Below are 18174 nucleotides of genomic sequence, written 5' to 3' on the forward strand. Positions count from 1 at the left end.
GGGAGGATCCCACGTGCCGTGGAGCGGCTGGGCCCGTGAGCCATGGCTGCTGAGCCTGCGCGTCGGGAGCTTGTGCTCCGCAACGGGAGAGGCCACAGCAGTGAGAGGCCCACATACCGCAAAAAAAAAAAAAAAAGAATTCCTAGTGCTTTCCTAGTGCATTGTCTTAGGATAGAGATAGCTCAGTATAGTTCTTCTCACTATAAAGTACTCTTATGTTGAAAGTCTTTGCTTGTGTACTAATAATCTATGACATATCTGCTGAGGACAAGGAAACAAATAGTTTTAAAATGGCAATGGATTACAAAAGATTGTATGATGTATTGCCTTTATTATGTAATTATAAAACTAACAAATGATCATAGTAGAAAATTTGAAAAACTCCTAGACAAAATAGAGATCAATAAAATTTGGAGTAACTTTCAGAATGTAGAGTTGTCCATGAATGTTAGTGCTTTCACATTTTCCGGGACTTTAAGTAGACTCTGCTTCTTAAGAGTCTATTCATGATATCTTATTTTAATGATGTTTTCATCATGGGGACACACACACACAGAAATCTGCTAAAAAAAAAAAGAAAGACATGTAAATCACTGATGTTTCAGATAGCCACATGAAATAAAGTGAGAAAGGTCAACAAGCTGAAAGAATGTGCAGTAGCATCTCCTTAATTGCTTACAGAATTCTGATAATTACCTCTTTGTGGATAAAGTAACTAATTGGGAATCTAATTCAAGAAAAATGTATGAACTTCAAGCCCTCTCGAAGCCAAGTATTTCTTTCCACAGGAGGTTACTTTCCACGGCCGTGCTTCCTTATTACCTGACAGGGAAAGAGTATTGTATGGCAAAGGATCTTCCTGAGGGCGGGTGCTTCCCACACTGATTGTCATAAATGACTTCGGAATTACTGTTGCTGTATTACCAAAATCTTAAACTAGGATATTTTGGACAAATGTGGTCCTTAGTTAATTTTTAGAGCTACAAACTGTCAGATGGCTCTGCAATAGCAATTGTCTGGCTATTCTTCAGGGTGATCACAATATGGTAATGACCTTGAGGTATCACTAAAAAGCAGGAAGGTGGGAGTCTTCCTTTGGTTCCAGAGTGAAATGTGAGTTGGAGTTGGAGTTGGAAAAGAGGCCGACAACCAAGTGATAGAGAAGGAAATGTGAGGTCATTAGTGAAAAACCAGGTTTAAGTTAAGGTGAAGAGGCATGAGGAAATGGTCAGCTGTTACAGTATTACAAAGATCATCAAGAAGCAAATCCATGAATGTGGTTTGTATTGCAATCTGCTGAAAAAGAGACAAATATCCTGGCCTGGGCTTCATGGAGATTATATTTTATTGATTCTGATAATAGATTATTGTTGAAAAGGGCGTCCTATAAATTATAACCATGCAAAGGCAGCAAGATAATTTTTTTTCTTTATGTATGTGTTTCTCATTCCTACTCACTTGTCACTTAGGGGAAGAGAAAATCACAAAAAACAAAAATGTCAAATCTCAGCTATTCATTTTCAAAATATTTTTTCCAAATTCCAATGGAGGCAATAGGTTAACTGTTAAGATTTGTAAGGCTCAAAAAGCTAGATTTTTACAAAGTGTAGCCAAATTTTATTCCATAAATAATAGCTTTGGAAAGAATATGTGATGATGCAAAGTTGGAAAAAGCGGGTTTTTCTTCCGTAAATGACTTCACCATGTTGGGAGAAGAGGCAGAGAAGAAATCAAAGTAATAAAACATGGGGTGAGTTTTTCTGATACGGGACTCTAGTGCTTTAAAATAGACTAGGTAATCCTAGGGATAATCTGAGGTCGAACAGACCAATGCCTCATTTCCAATCTGGTACCCTGGAAGAAAACAGTGTATTTCCTTTGAGGTCTTGAGAGGTTTTTCTTCTGCTTTGTTTTGGTTTTGGTTCATTTTGTAATCAACCTTATTAAGGTATCATTTACATACAATAAAATGCAGACATTTTTAGTCAACGGTTCAGTGACTTTTAATTAATGTATACATTTGTATAACTACCACCCCCATAAAGATCGATAACAATTCTAAAACCCTAGAAAGTTTCCTCCTAGGCTTTTGCAAAAGTATCCCCATCTCCCAACCCAAGGCAACCACAGATCTGTTTTTTATCATTAGAGATGAATTTTGCCCAGTTTAGAATTTCGTGTAAGTTGAATAATACAGTAGGTGCTCTTTTTTTTTTTTGTGGTACGCGGGCCTCTCACTGTTGTGGCCTCTCCCATTGCGGAGCACAGGCTCCGGACGCGCAGGCTCAGCGGCTGTGGCTCATGGGCCCAGCCGCTCCGCGGCATGTGGGATCCTCCCGGACCGGGGCACGAACCCGTGTCCCCTGCATCGGCAGGCGGACTCTCAACCACTGCGCCACCAGGGAAGCCCCAGTAGGTGCCCTTTTGATCTGGCTTCACTTGCTCAGCATACGGTTTTTGAGAGTCATTCATGTTGGGATGTTTTAAACCCAGACTTTAGCCTGGGTGGCGATGTTGTCTGAAGGCACCTATAGGTACATCTGAGTCTCTGGCATTGTCACTGTCTGTTCTTGGCTTAGTATTTTCAACTTTACTAAGAAGCACAAGGTTGAAGTAAGGAAGACCATTGTCAGTATAATGGAGGTGAAGTGGGTTCTGTTATATAATCTTCTCAGCATAAATTGACCTGCTTGGAATCATCGTGTTGATAATCGACAGAGATACTCTTCCTCCAAAAACTCTGATACTATAAAACTTCTAAAGGACGCTGTCCTAGGACTCTTAGTTTTCATTTTTTGGGAAATATTTCCGGAAAATTCAGATGCTCACAACCTGAAAGAAGCAGTTATTCACCTGAAGGCTAGCTCTGCTAAAGTTGAGTTGTCCGACCTTTACATGCTGATAGAACCCAAATAGCCTTGCAAAACAATGCTCTCTTATTGCACATGAGCATATAGATTGTTTAAGTTGGACGTGTATATGCAATAGAGTGAAAAAAACAAAAAATCTTTGAGTTTCCCTTGCTGGGTTTTTTTTATTTTTTCATTTAAGTTTCTATAGCATATGCTAATAGTTTAGGGTAACCTCAGGTTAGTTTTAGGTCCACTCTTTATGTAAATGTTGAAGTACTCCATACCCACCTTTTTTCTACCTTCCTTCTTTTCTTCCATCTTTCCTTTCTAACTTCTTATAATCCATTCTACTTAATCCTGCATTTGTTGAGGTGGCAATTACTGTAGGAAAATTGAAAGCAGTGTGAAATTTTGCTGTTCAGAATGCATGTTGACCAAATTCTATATTGAGAAAAGGTCTGAATTGACCCACAGTAACCCTTTCTCAGCGTCTCTGAATAAGGGCCATAGAAACTGGGCTATATATAATATCGTGACAGGTATGTAGAATTCATAGCAATTGCCCTCAAAGAGCTTACCTAGCGTAGATGCATATGAATGTATTTAATGATTGCTTTATTGGCAGCAGTACCAACATACACAGTCTATTTTGTTTTATATCATTATCATTACCTGCTGTTTACCACTGTATACATTGCTAATGGTGTGGTTTCTATGGCTTGTGAATTTCATGGCCAAATAATATGTAATTTATGGCACACTTTATTGTAGAAGATGGAGACTCCATAAATTTTCGTGTGCTCTTTGCTCCTTTGGAATGTATTACGCTGAGATCAGGCAAAGTAATAAATTTATTTCAAATGTGCGTGATAGCTAAACATCAATTAGGACTGATGGGCAATATTTCACCTTCCAGCAACAGAACAGTTTTTAAAGACTAAGCCATTGAACGTGGAGTTCCTGAACATGGGACTCAGTTCACTGGGATCCCTTCTTAGAAAAATAAAGGAAAACTGGAATTGGATATGTGTGGCTTATTCAAGTAGTAACTAATCAGCTACATCTTTGTGAACTTAATTTGTCACAATCGTTTGGTATTTTATTAACTCTCTTGCCCTTCTTCCCCTGACTCTCACGAGAATGGATCATGAGTATCTTAAAACATACTAAGTCATCTTCCATCCCTGTTAATCTAACTACAAAAGCACACTTTCCTTATCCAGTGTAACTTACTGTCTTTTAGAGTAGCTGTGGTTTTAATTCTCTACAAAATGAAAACCAGCAAAGAGAAACATTTTCAAGGAGCCAGCACATTGTAGAGCTTTAGGAAGAAGACTTTAGAATTAAGGGCAACTATATCATTTTATAGCTAAAGCACCTGAGGCCTAATGTAGGAAGGTAACCATCGAGGTCAGGGAAAGGGGTTGAAGATCAGGTTTCAAGCTGAGAAAGAGTCTACAGGGACTCAATCTGAGCAGGTCAAAAACGGAAATGAGACCACGAATGTTCTGGGAAGGCTGGCATCTGGCCTCAAGTGTGGGATTCAGACAGGGAGTGGGCCTGGGGGGAACTGAGCTTCTGCAGTAGGCAGAGAAGTCCACCTCATCTCCGGAAAGTGCCACTGACATCAGGGAGTTGAGGGGAAAGAGCAGTGAATTCCAGTCCACCTGAGAAAGCAGGCCAATCTGATGAACTCTGAATTTAGGCTTATTTCAGAGACTTCTTGAGAAAGAACTTGGACAAGAACAAGTCCCGCACAGCCTCTTTAAATCCATGCCCAGTATTTTCTGGTGGAGCTGCTTAAACCCTCCAAGTGACTCCAGTATTTTAATTTCACTCTATATTTAATTCCGACAGTTCTATGATTGATTATTTAATGGGCAAATAAGTAGGGTCACAAAAGAGTGTGAATGTATTTGACAGGATGAGGATGGGCAGAGTGGAACAGTCTGGAATAGGACACCAATAAAAAGGGATCTTGGTAAATAAGAAGGTCTATTAGAAATGGAGAGGAATTCTCAAGGAAATTAGTGCCTGACACCACGCCCTTCTCTCTGCATGTTTAGAAGCTAGTTTCTAATTTTATTTTCATAGGAGATGTCCCTGTGATGAATTGTCTTTTACCTCCACACTACTTATCCCATGGAAATATTGTGAAGTTTGTGTGAGAGAAAGTATTAGAATTTGTCTTGGAAGCAGCTATAAACATTTCCTGGAACAATCTAGGGTAGAAGGAAAAGGAAAGGAAGGTGGAAACAAAGGAGAAAGACAGCTAAGGCTGCTGGAGTCTCTCGCTGGGATTTGTGGTATCTCTTTTTGAAAGTAAGTACAGAAAGTCAGAACTTGACTGATTGTTTCTTGATCACGGTTTGTTTTCATTTTTGTTTTCTTGCTCTCTCCTCAGTTATTCCAGCCAGTGATATGTCATTTTCAGTTTCAGTAAGCATGCCTGTCTTGTTTCCATTTGCATTATTCATGCAAACATTGATTGAACTGATGACCCCGAGTTATCACAGAAACATTAGATACACCAGTGGATACATTTCTTAATTTTAGAAAAAAATTACCGAGTGAAGGTTAAAATAACTCCTCTTAAATTTGTCATTTAAAAAAAACTTCTCCTAACATACAATACCTCATTGCCTAATAATGCCAGATAAATGAAGAATTCCTATGTATTCATGAATGCAGGCTAGTCTGTATATTTTTGGGCAGGTATGGCCGAGGGTAACGGCCTGGTTTGCTGGCCATGTCCTGTCTCCTAGAAAGTTGTAGTTTCTGTTGTCTTTAAGTTGGTCCATTGGATATCAGAGGTGAATTTATAAAACTATACTTCCCTTTCCACTTACTTTGTTTTGTTTTGTTTTGTTTTGTTTACTTGAAGTATAGTTGATTGACAATCTTGTGTTTCAGGTGTACAGCCAAGTGATTCAGATATATATATTTCTTCTTCAGATCCTTTTCCATTATAGGTTATTACAAGGCATTGAATATAGTTGCCTGTGCTATACAGTAGGACCTTGTAGTTTATCTACTTTATATATAGTATACACTTAACTTTGTGTGATCCAAGCTGGTCAGACCACATGATTATTTTCACTTTTGATATAATTTTTTCAGGTCCAACCTCAAACCTTTGATAAGAAGATATTTTAAAAGAAGTTTAGCATCTGCATGCTCTAAATCCAACAGTAGTTATTAGAGATATGGTTTCGCACTAGGTATTCCTCTCTTTTTTGTTCTTGGCCAACCAATTGAAAATTAGCTTTTATTTTCTGGTTGGTTTGCTAGATGTGTATGACTATAATAAAAGTCTTAAATTTTGTCTCATATCTTAAAACACAATCTGAATTGGCAATGGATATTGTGCTATACATAGGGGCTGTGATATAAATATAGTTTCTTCAAAAACATATAACCTAGAAGGGAACACAGACACATGTGCAGCAATTATGGCAACTGCATTGGTTTACTAAGTGAAATAGTACTGAGATGGATAAAGTGCTAGCAAGCCTTGAACAGCCAAATCAGCTTCAAAAATAGATGTGCAGTTCTTTAAAAATATTTTTAACATTTTTCCAGCTACATGTAGAATATAACAGCATAAAAACGGTATGGGTTTTATTTTAAGAAATTAAGCATTTTGACATCGTCATAATGAAATTAAATCCAGAAGGAGGTTTCTCTCCATGATCTCTTGAAATGGTCCTTCATCATCCACAATATTTCCCATCATCACAAAGGTGATACCAAGGGCAGGGAACTCCAACATTATTAAAGTTTCATAAAGCAAAGTCAATTTTAAGAATATAATGTCCCCAAACTGATAAAGGTCTTGACAGATAATTTCAAGGGAAACATAAATTATTTTCTGTTTGTCAGAGGGCAAAAATATTTAGATTGAGTTAATGAATGGTAGAGTTTTTGAGTGGAGAGTGTCCTTAAAATATTATGTAGATCTGTACTGTCAGCAGATGCTAGCTATGTGGCATTATTTATATGTAAACAAATTTAAAACTAAGATTAAAAATTCAGTTCCTCAGTTGCATTTGCCGTATTTCAAAGATGTTTATTAGCTCCATGTAGCTATTGAATACTGCTTTGCATAGTATAGATATAGAATATTTTCATTATCACCCAAAATTCTATTGAGCAATACTAAAATTATACCCAGATAGTCACAGAGAAGGCAACCAAGTCTCAAGGAAATAATCTAAGTTCCCCAAGGTCACACAGCTATGTTTTTAAAGAAAAACAAAATGACACAAAGGAAATAGTAACAGAGGCATTAAAGAAACCCAGTAAGTTTCTGGAGCAGTCAAAGTAGGGTTTAAAAGTGCATACTTAGCTGTTAGCAGGGTTGAAGCTCTTGATGGTTGGTAAGATCTACCTGCCTGAATTTGGACATTAGCATTTTATGCAATGAATTAAAAGCAAAAAATCATTTCAACGTGTGGCTGCCAGCTCCATATTTTTAGCCACTGCCATGCTTCCAGATTATGTTTATCACTTTCATATACAGGGCACCACTGTGAAATCTGATGGTTTATCTGACCCCAGAGAAATCAAGAGATCTTGTGGGGGCTATGGCTATATTTGAAAAGGCTGATTTTTAAATGCATCATGCAGACTGGCCCTGTTTTAAAAGGGATTCCTGCCATCAATAATCAAAATGTAAACTCTCTTCTCACCTTGCAAAAGTCAAAGATAGTCCCTGCCTCTTTATTATTTCCTTGAAATCCAAATATTATTTTTCCATTCTCTAACTTGTTTTCCTCACAGTGTGATCAACTATTGCCAAGGAAAGAAAGGTTAGATTTATCAATCAAAGTTTGCTAAAGGCCCCCTAGGTAATAGAACGCTCAGGAGAAACAATCCTCATGTACTCATTTTCTGTTGTTTCAATAGCTTTGTAAAGAGTCATTTCAGTATGTTTGGTTCTGTAGCAGAGGTTCTGTGAAGGGCTTATCTTCCTCAGAGGTCCAGAAAGCCTGCAAGTCTGTGGGTAAAGAAGGGTAAGGAGGGAGAGGGAAGGAGGATAGAGAGCGGCTCAGGGCTGAGATAAGGACAGTGTTCTACAGCCTCCTGGGGTGAGGCTGGGGTGCAAAGACACCCACGACTAATCTAGACAGAAACTGAATAATCAAGGGGATGACCACTGTGAAGTCATGTGGTCACCTCTCCCTCTAGAAATGAACATTGCCCTCAGTAAGTCTCCTCCCACCCCAGAAGAGCATTAGGAAGGTCTGGAGAGGGGGATTATTGGCAGAAATGGAAAAAGCAGATTGAAGGGATTAGCCTGGAGCACAGAGACCAAGAAACCCAAGCCAGTAGGTGGAAGGCAGACTTTTCATGGAAGTCTCCAGGCCCAAGTCAAGTTCTGGGACCACCAAGTACAAGTCAAATAGTGCTCATTTAACCCCAAAGGGCCCCCATGGGAGTGGAGGAAGACTGGACAGAGAGGGAGAAGGGGCCAATGAAGGTACAGTATTTACTATGGGATTTAACTCCTGAAAGGCCTCCCAGTAGCTTCAGGTCTGCTCAAGAATCCTTCATGTCCTGCTGGTTTGCAGTGAGTGGCTCACAGCTTCAAGGCCTCCTCTGCCAGATAGAGAACTATTTCAACCATCCTGCCTCTATTTTGGACTGTAGCAATGCAGACAGGAAACCTGACCCCATTTTCAGGTTCTAAAGAGAAATTCTAAGTACCTGAAAGACTAAGGAACATGGTGGCTTTTATTTAAGATGGGGAGCTAGAGAGCACATACCTGGACTTGGACCTGCAGCAGCACCAAATTGCACCAAGAGTTCCCTTTAGTTTCTCTCGCATCTCTGTTTCTCCTTTTCTCTCTGCTGGATTAGCCACGGGGACTCCAAGTTCTTCATTGTGTGGTCCTGGTACCAAGATTCTCCTGGGAATTATAAAGCTATTCACCTTCTGCACCGAGCACTTCTTATTTTTCCCCGAGCAACGTTAAGTCATCCTTAAGAGGAAACAGGTGCTAGCTCTTAAATATATTTTAGTCATCCCTTTGTACATTAAGTGCTCTTTCTTGGAGATTGCTCCTGACGTGGCGTTCACCGTGCTCTCAGCTGGCCTCCTGAAGTTCTGCCCTGCCTTCCCCACCAGGTACAGTTCAGGAGCAGCCTACCTCAGGGTGATAGGTTATCTTCTAGTTGCTTTATTCCTGTCCCTTTTACTTTAGAGAATCTAATTTGAATACATAAACTTCTCTGTGACCACAGCTTTATTTGCAACCCACAGGTTTTGTTATGGCATATTTTCATTACCATTCAATTAATAAAATTCTAATTCCCATTGCGACTTTATCTTTGACCTACATAATGATCAGAAGTATGTTTTTAATATCCAACTATTTGGTAAAATATTGGTTATATATTTTTAAATTTCTTGCTTATTCGGAGTCTTGTTTTATAACTGGAATATAGTCAATTTTATAAATGTGCCATATGCACCTAAAAATTTCTGCATAATATACATATTCCATCATTGTTGGTGCAGTGTTTTATGTAAATGTAGGCCAAAGTTTTTAATGATGGTATTCAGATCTTCTCTAATCTGCTCATTTGTTCTTGTGGTTCTACGTTACTGATCTAGGTAATTTAGATTTTTCTATTTCTACTTAGATTTTTGGAATTTCCCTTCATCTATTGCACTGAAGTTTAGATTTATAATATATTCCTTGTAAAGTAACAGTGGGTTTTATTATCCTGCCTTATTACCAGTGATACTTTTTGCTTTCAAATCTATGTTAACATTAAAAAATCTTCTTCAATTTTACTTATTGTTGTTAGGACATAAGTTTTGAATCCTTTAATTTTCAATCTGACTCTTGTCTCTTGTAGGTGGCATAGAATTAGGTTTTTTGTTTGTTTCAATAATCCTTGTCCTTTAATTTGAGTATTTACAGTTAATGTATTTTCTTATAGACCATTTACTCTTCGTTTACTATTTGTCCCACCTTGTTATGTTCTTTTTGCTCTTCTTTCTTCCTTTTAGATTTCTTCAAATTCCATTTTCCCTTGTATTAGCTTGTTATTTTTACATAAGTAGCAGTTACACATGTACCATGACTTATTAGCTCTTTTACTGCTTCTCAAGCAATGCTGAGATCTTAAATTTCTTTTACTACTTTTCCTCTTCCATTTGTTTTAATGCATTCTAACTTTTGATATATTTTATTATTACTCTTTTGTGCTGTTAGATTTTATTTAGGTTTATCCACTTATTTATCCTTTCTGTTATACATAATCTTTATAAAGTCCTTATTTTCGTCTGTGATAATCTTCCTTCTACCTGCAGGTCTCCCTTTATAATTTAATTCAGTCAGTTCTAATGAGAACATATTTTCTAAATTTTGTTTGTCTGTAAATTTCTTATTTCATCTTTCCTTCCAAACAACATTTTCTCTGCCTCTAGAATTCCCAATGGGCAGTTCTTTTCTTTAGCACTTAAAAATGTTATTCCATTATTTTCTAGTATCCAGTTTCATTGAGAAGAAAGCTGTAATCTTAATCCTATTGTTCCTTTGAAAGTAATCTCTCTCTTTTTCCTGGGCTGCTTTTAAGATGTCATGATTTTCTTTACTATTCATGAATTGTACTGTGGTGATCTTAGGTGTGCTTTTCTTTGTATTTGTTCTTGTTGCATTTTTTAGTGCTTATTGAATTTATGGCTCCACATATTCTTTTTAGTTTTAGAGAACTCTCAGCTGTTAATATTTCTGAAATATTGTTTTCATCCCAATCTCTCTCTCCTTTTTTCTTTGGACTCCAGCTTACACATATGATAAAAATGTTTACTGTGGCCCATATGTCTCAAATGCGCTTTTGTGTACTTTTTATTCTTTTTGTTTCCCATGTTTTAGTCTTAATATTGTTACTACGCTATCTTCCAGTTCACTTACCTCTCTTTACCTGTGTCCAATCCACTACCGAATTTTAAATTTCGTATAATTTTTAATTCTATCAGTTCAACTTCAATCAGTTTATAGTTTCTAGTTGTCAAGTTAAGTTCTCCACCTTGTCATCTATTTTCTTGAACTTGATAATATTTACCAAAATATGTATGAACTTTAATGTTTGGGTCATCTATGATTCTGATTCTGTTTTGTATTTTATTCTAATTCTCCTTTTCTTGGTAGTCTTGGTGGTTCTTCAGTGAATACCAGACTTGGGATATGGCAAGTTGTAGGGAACCTGAATGACGTTACAGTTGCCCTTTGAACAACCTGGATTTGAACTGCACAGATCCACTTATACATGGATTTTTTTTCAATAAGTAATACAGTACTACATGATCTGTGGTTGGTTGAATCCTCAGATTCAGAACCACAGATAAGAAGGGCCGACCATAAAGTTATATGTGGATTTTTGACTGTACGGGGAGTCGGTGTCTCTAACCCCTACCTTGTTCAAGGGTCAACTGTATTTTCTTGAGGAGAGAATTTCCTATTCTTAGGTAGGGAGCAGAGGGGAAGATCACCTCAGTCACTGGACCAACTTCATACTTATTTTCCTTCTTTATAAGGTTCAGTGTAGATGTTGCATCAACCTTCCTGACACACAGACACACACAGACAGACACACACACACACACACACACACACATGTAGAGACTTTCAATGCCCTAATTCATATCATTCGTTTTCCATTGGGCCACAAATCTTTCATAGGTTCTGAACCCCAATTTTGTCTCTTCAGCATTATGAGCCAACTAAGTCTTTGCTTTGACTTCAGTTAGCTTTTGTTTGACTTCTTAGCATCTTGCCTTATCTACCTATTATACATGGAAAATACTGCAAGGGAACAGTTTTGCTGAATCCAGCTCTGTTCTCTGAATCTTTACTCTCTCTGTGAGTTTGGTCCTTAAAATTCTAGCTGCCTTGTTATTTCTCAATTCCAACCTGGTTTCCTTAGTCCTATGACATTGTCCTAAGATCTACTGGCTTTTCTACCTCTTAGGAGCCACATTTGGTTTCTCAGACTTTTGCTCTTCATCAGTAGTTTCTAAATGACTGGGCTAGAAAAGCATGTGCAGAATATTGTTCTCACTTCAGTGAGTTTCTTTCTCTATTTTACTTTTCTAGTTCATGGCTACCTCAGTAGCTTTCTAACGCTCACAGTCCAATGTTGCTTATGATTTATTTGGCCTTTCTAGTACGTTTCCCTAAGGTAAACTGATATAGTTGGAAACAGAAGTTTGTACCCACCATTTAAACAATTCTGTTTTGTCTTTCTATGAATTCTCTTTTTGTCCCATCTTCTGTCACTTTTTCCTACCCAAAATTCCCATTCTCACAGATAGATTATTTTAAGATTAAAAATTAAGATTTTTAATTTTATTTTTAATTTTTAATTATTTTAATTTTTAATCTTATTTTAAGATTAAAAATTAAGGTAATATGATAATTTTGAAAGGAATTAATTTTGCTTTGAACAAGAACACAGATTGGTGAATGGAATACGGAAGGTTCCTTAAGAGCTTTCTCATCTCTAAGAGTAGTATCCAACCATCGGTACCATTATAAGTTTGTCAACTATGGAACAAAGCAGTCTTTATAAAATCAGCATTATTCAGTAATCTCAAGAACTGCTTCACTTTCCTGCTCATGCCACGAATTTCCAAATGTTCAATAGGAGCAGAGAATCATGGGGTGGGACGTGGAGAAATGGCCTGTCATAGTAACTATAAATATTGGAAGAATGAAATTACAAATAAAGAGGGTTTTCTATGAATATATTTGAAGTGTTTGTTCCTAAAGAACTTCTAGAATAAGACTCAGAAGTTTAACATAGAAACACCTCTTGATAAGTATGAAACTCAGTAAAATTTATCTCATCATAGTTTTTTCTTTTGTGTTATGTGATTGTCAGAGTCACACAAAACTGTGTTTTTCTGGACTTCACAGATCTTCTTATTTTTACTATGGGATCAGTGACCCTAAATTTTTGAAACGTGGTAAAATCATTAAAATTGGAACATTTCCCCAGAATCCAGGGCATATGACTTACATTTCTGTAGAAGGCAATATTATATTTCTGTCTAGTTCTGGGGTAAACATTTTCATACCTGCCAATCCAATTTGACTAATGTATCGTTTTTACAGTGCATTAGTGTAAATTAAATGGTAAATTCAGTCAAACAGTCATTTCATACATCAGAAAGGAAAATCAGTCAACACAACTGTCTGACTGAAATGAATGAAGAAAACAATTCAAGGCAAACAACTGTCCCAGTAGACTTGTATAAATACAGTAGTGGTGTCATGTGCAGAATTAATCTTCCCTCACCCTTAACTGGAGAACACTCTGCCAGCCAATTCAGTCACTCAAATGATACTGAATTACAATATTCCAGTTTCATTTACTCTCACTTACTGGTGACTGCCCTTCCTTCTCCTTCATCTGTCCATCAGTGGAGAATGTCAGAGCAGGAGAATAGTAATATTGGCCTATTGTAATGTACTGTCTTGAATTCTACAGCTTCAAAATTCTTAGGCTAACTCAATGATCTTAAAGAGTCTGGTGCAGAAAGGATATGTGAATTAAATCGCAGACCACTGGCTGACCCTTGCAGCACTAACACCCCTTATTCGTGGTTCTAATATATCACAGAATACTCAAGAGGAAGGTTTTGAGTGGTCAGCATAAATATGGCTCCAAAGCAGGCACATGGAAAAGAAATGTTGTCATCTCTGATCCACTTTAAAGTTGACTTGTCTTTTACTCATAAACCAGATTCAGTGTGTATTCTGTTCTGCTAAAGGTTAGAGAATCTGTTGAGGAGTGTGGCCAATTCTTTTGAATTTTTTTACTCTCTAACTTTTTGGTTTTTTTAACATCTTCATTGGAGTATAATTGCTTTACAATGCTGTGTTAGTTTCTGCTTTATAACAAAGTGAATCAGCTATACATATACATATATCCCCATATCTCCTCCCTCTTGTGTCTCCCTCCCAACCTCCCTACCCCACCCCTCTAGGTGGTCACAAAGCACCAACCTGATCTCCCTGTGCTATGCGGCTGCTTCCCACTGGTATCTATTTTACATTTGGGAGTGTATATATGTCCAAGCCACTCTGTTACTTCATCCCAGCTTACCCTTTCCCCTCCCCATGTCCTCAAGTCCGTTGTCTATGTCTGCGTCTTTATTCTGGTCCTGCCCCTAGGTTCTTCAGAACAATTTTTTTTTTTTTCGATTCCATATATCTGTGTTAGCATATGATATTTGTTTTTCTCCTTCTGACTTACTTCACTCTGTATGACAGTCTCTAGGTCCATCCACCTCACTGCAAATAACTCAATTTCATTTCTTTTTATGACTGAGTAATATTCCATTGTATATATGTGCCACATCTTTATCATTCATCTGTCGATGGACACTTAGGTTGTTTCCATGTCCTGGCGATTGTAAATACTGCTGCAATGAAACATAGTGGTACATGTCTCTTCTAATTATGTTTTTTTAAGGGTATATGCCCAGTAGTGGGATTGCTGGGTCGTACAGTAGTTCTATTTTTAGTTTTTTAGGGAACCTCCATACTGTACTCCATAGTGGCTGTATCAATGTACATTCCCACCAACAGTGCAAGAGGGTTCCCTTTTCTCCACAGCCTCTCCAGCATTTATTGTTTGTAGATTTTTTGATGATAGCCATTCTGACTGGTCACACAAAGAACTTTGGCATGGTGTTCATCATCTAGCTTATCCTAACATGCAGACATTTATGAGAGTAAAGTCAGGTCTTTGCCAGAGTGGGTTGCTTATTTGGGCAACTGGGTCCAATCAAGAAGGACAAATGTAGGCTGCCAGAGTAAATAAGGAGAGGACAAACAAAAAGAACGAGACATATCATTCATCAGTGATTTTCCCCCCAATATTCTTAGCCTCCACCTATCTCCATCTTACTGGTAACACAGGAACTAGACTGAACTATCAGGTAAAAGGTCTCTACAGAAACTGAGGTAATATAGAAAATAAAATAATAAAATATAAATTGTATATTTTCTTCCTAAGGATAATTGAGATGATACTTCAATAATAACATAAGATCAGGGGAAGTCTAAAGAAATTTTAGAAAACGTGGATAAAGTAAGAAAACCTCTGTTCACCAGCATCCGAATGTTTGAGAGACACCAAGACATGTGGGCCAAGTTCTGGAGAGAAGGGAAACACAGATGCAAGCTTGACATTTGGTGCAGCTTTTCTCCTTGGGGCATTTGCCGATTCAACTCATACAGCCTAGGAGCTGAAAAGCCAAGGAGTTCAAAAGACTGTAACCACAGAAGCCAATGGGCAACAGCTCAAGCTAAAAGCAACAACTAATGGAATGACAAGCTACACGTATCCTTAGTCTCACAGGGCTGGGGGAACCATTACATTTAAAGCCTAACAAATACAAGGGTAGTTGGGAATAGGGAGAATACAAACTTTCACCTGGTAATCCCAAAGGGCAACACCCATAGAGGAAGGACAAGACAGAAATAGAGCACCCTTCACACAGACTAAAAAACAGCTTCCTATAGTAACTGTCCCTATAGTAACTGTCTGCCATGGGCAAAAGGAAATCTTTTCAACAGAACAATAACAACATCCAGAATGTGGAGGTATCTTTATAGTTTCCTAAAATAAGTTAAGCCCAATTTTAATATACAAAATAATTGGACATACCAGGAAAAAGACTAAATGATCAAAAGCTCAAAAAAAAATAAAAGAAAGAAAGAAAAAAGACAATATAAATGGACAAGGAGGACAAGAGTTAGTAGGCTTTGGTTAAAAAACAAAACAACTATGATTAAACAAAGAAAATAGACACATGGCAAATATGCATACGAAAAGGTGCTACACATTCCATGTCATCAGGGAATTTTAAATTAGAACAATAATGAGATACCACTACACACCTATTCAAATGGCTAAAATCCAAATACTGAAATACCAAAGTTGTTGACGATGCAGAACAACTGAAATTCTCATTTGCTGCTAGCAGGATACTTGGCAGTTTCTTACAAAACGAAACATACTTTTACCATACAGTGATCTAGTAATCATGCTCTTTGGTATTTACCCATAGGAACTGAAAAGTTATGTCCGCATAAAACCTGCACATGGATATTTATAACAGTTTCTTCCATAATTGCCAAAACTTGAAATCAACCAAATGTTTTTCAATAGGGGAATGGATAAACAAACTATGGTATATCGGTACAAAGGAATAGCATTGAGCAATAAAGAGAAAAGGCTATGAAGCCATGAAAAGACATGAAAGAAGCTTAAATGCATATTGCTAAGTGAAGAAAAGCCAATCTGCAAAGGCTACATGCATATTATATGATTGCAGCTATATGAACTTTAGGAAAAGGCCAAAGTGTGGAGACAGTCAAAAGATCAGTGGTTGCCAGAGGTTGTGGGGAGGGAGAAAAGGACGGGTGAAGCACGGAATTTTAAAGGCAAAGAAACTCCTGTGTATGGTTCTGTAATGGTGGATACAGGTTATTGCACATTTGTCAAAAAATCATATAATGTACAAAACAAAGAATGAAGTTTAAAGTAAACCATGGACATTAGTTAGTAATAATGTATCAATATGGGTTCATTAACTATAACAAATGTATTACGCTAATGTAAGATGTTAATAATAGGGGAAACTGGGTAGAGAGGTAAGGAGGTATGAGAACTCTGTCCTTTCTGCTTAACTTTTCTGTAAACCAGAAACTGCTCCGAAATAGTCTGTTAATTGAAAAAACAAATCTAGACCTGCATACAAAACTTGCACATAAATCCAACCACAGCAGCATTATTCATAAGAGCCCCAAAGTGGAAATAACCCAAATGGCCATTTACTGTGAATGGATAAATGAAACATAGTAATATCCACACCATGGAATATTATTCAGCCATAAAAAGACATCAACTACTGATGCATGCTACAACATGGATGAACTTTGAAAACATGCTAAGTAATTGTATGATTCCATTTGTATGCAATGTCCAGTCTAGACAAATCTGTAGAGACAAAGTGTATTAGTGGCTGCCTAGGGTTTGGAGAAATGGGGGAGTGAGTGACCTATAATAGATTCTTTTTCTTTTTGGGGGTGGATGAAAGTTCTAAAATTGATTGTGGTGGTAGATGCATAACACATTAAATTGTACACTTTAAATAATATGGAAAGTAAATTATATCTCAATGAAACTATTATTTAAAATTATGATTTATGTATTAAGAAAAGGACAACATGTACAATTTAAGCAAAAATGATCTGTGAAATGCAACCAAAAGAAACTTCTAGAATTAAAAAAGCTGAAATTAAGCACTCAGAAGATCGGTTGAACAGTACCTTAGTCAAACAAAAGAAAGGATTACAAATGTCAATTAAAAAATAACTACACAAAAATTTGGAGGGAAAATGATGGAAAACAGAGAAATAAGTACTTAAGACATATAGAGTATATGTAAAACACTGTGTCTAGCCAGCCCCAAGTCACACAGCCTAGGGAGGAGACACACAGCCTACCTGAATCACAAGGACTTCTCCAAAGTAAAAATGAGGTTCTGATGCCAGAAGTGGAAGGAATGAATTACAAAGAAATATAACAATGGTAAACTATAATGTAGATATACGTCGGTAAATACATAGGTTCCCTGGGGTTGTGATCTGGTACAACAATAAAAAAAAAAAGATAAGACTCATAGTAGAGGCTGCTAGATTCTGCTGAGGAAAATGTCCAGGGAGGGAAGAGTTGATTTATTTCATTATTTTTTTAGAGTCCACATATAAGTGACATCATGCACTATTTGTCTTTGTCTTATTTCACTTAGCATAGTGTCCTCCAGTTTTATCCATGTTGACTTAAATGATAGGATTTTCTTCTTTTCTAAGGTTGAATAATATTCTATTGTATATATATACCATATTTCCTTTATCCATTAATCTACTATGGACACTTAGGTTGTTTCCATACCTTGGCTCTTGTGCATAATGCTACAATGAACATGGGAGTACAGATATCTCTTCAAATCATGATGATGTTTCCTTTGGGTATATACTCAGAAGTGGGAGTGAGGAGGAACTTATGACACAAATCGACCATGTGTAAAAGATGTTGTAGGAATGAAAAAGTCTGAACACCTAGGAAGAGTGTGGAGTATTTGGAAAGGTCATTGTTCCAGGTCATACAAAGTTTAAAATTATGACATTTCAGTGCGCCTGTGTGCATGAAGGCTTGCTTATATTTTGGGATTTGAATACAGTGCAAAGAAATGTTGCTAAATTTTCAATCAACATCAAAAAAAGGGTGG

This window comes from Mesoplodon bidens (genome assembly GCF_964165515.1).
Source record: "Mesoplodon bidens genome assembly, chromosome: 7".
NCBI lineage: Eukaryota > Metazoa > Chordata > Mammalia > Artiodactyla > Ziphiidae > Mesoplodon > Mesoplodon bidens.